This window comes from Mus caroli, chromosome 10 (assembly GCF_900094665.2).
Source record: "Mus caroli chromosome 10, CAROLI_EIJ_v1.1, whole genome shotgun sequence".
Classification (NCBI taxonomy): Eukaryota; Metazoa; Chordata; class Mammalia; order Rodentia; family Muridae; genus Mus; species Mus caroli.
In genome coordinates, this window is record NC_034579.1 from 109,753,677 (window position 1) to 109,754,896 (window position 1,220).

Genomic DNA, 1,220 nt, shown 5'->3' on the forward strand with positions numbered 1-1,220 from the left:
GCATGCTATGGCAATCACATCCATGTGGGTGTACACACACATACATACATACATACACACACACACACACACACACACACACACACACACCTCACAGGAATTGTTCTCTGACATCAACATGCATGCTATGGCATTCACCCTCCTGTGAGTGTGTACACACCCACAGAGCACACAAATAAATTAATAAAATATAAAAAATTTAATCATTCATAAAACACTCTCACCTTTTATGTAAGGCTTTAAAATTTAAATTTTGGAACATTTTCTTAATCTATGAAAATGCACTGGCTATTGTTATAAACAATCTGAATTTCATTTTCACCTCAGCCCCGTAGAGCAGCGGAGTGTGGAACGTGCTCAGGTGGAAGCTGCCTTATCAGGACATCTTACTCCAGGGGGGATGCTCAAGATGGACTCCTTGTGCCTTGCAAGATGCTGCTCTTTTTAACATTGTCAAATAACACCTGCTCACTATGGAAACTTTTTAAATACAGAGAAACAGTGAAACAAATTTACCCACAGTCATCAGCTCACCTTATTATTGGCTTTTTTTTTCTGTGCTCCTCTTTCTTGCCCTGCTCCTCTTTCTTGCCGTGCTCCTTTTTCTTGCTGTGCTCCTCTTTCTTGCCATGCTCCTCTTTCTTGCCGTGCTCCTCTTTTTTGCTGTGCTCCTCTTTCTTGCCATGCTCCTCTTTTTTGCCGTGCTCCTCTTTTTTGCTGTGTTCCTGTTTTTCGCGGGGTTTGCCAGAACCTCAAACAAGCACCCAGCCTTCTTGTGTATTTTTCCCCAAAATATTACTATTCAGATGACCTTTTTTCGACTCATTTGGGGCGGGGTATTCGTTTTAGTTTTATGTTGCTGTTGAGACAAGGTCTCACTGTGTAACCCTGGCTGGCTGGAACTTGCTGTATCAGGCTAAACTCAAACTCACAGAACTCTGCCTGCCTCTGCCTCCATGCCCCGGGATTGAAAGTGTGCACCACAATGCTTATGATCATGATGTGTATGAAATATATTCCATTTCCTACTTGTTAGGAAACATGCATTTCCCCATCCCATGATAAATTATTCCTAGGTAGAATTTTAAATAACTGTGCATTAATTATTACATAAGAGCTGTCTTAGTCACTTAATGGTTCCCAGTTTAGTGCATCTGGTGTTTTCCAGCTTCAAAGAATTCACAACAAGCAATGGAAAATCCTTACTGAACAATTTCACA

At 41.1% G+C, this 1,220-nt stretch overlaps 1 long non-coding RNA gene across 1 annotated transcript in view; it reads left to right on the forward strand.

The window, feature by feature from the left end:
* The window catches only part of LOC110303008, a 20,070-nt gene extending 19,165 nt beyond the window's left edge, over window positions 1–905 (forward strand). The window contains exon 6 of the long non-coding RNA XR_003837776.1: window positions 328–905. This is a non-coding gene — a long non-coding RNA (uncharacterized LOC110303008). The remainder of the gene's footprint in view (window positions 1–327) is intronic.
* Window positions 906–1,220: the final 315 nt, after the last annotated feature.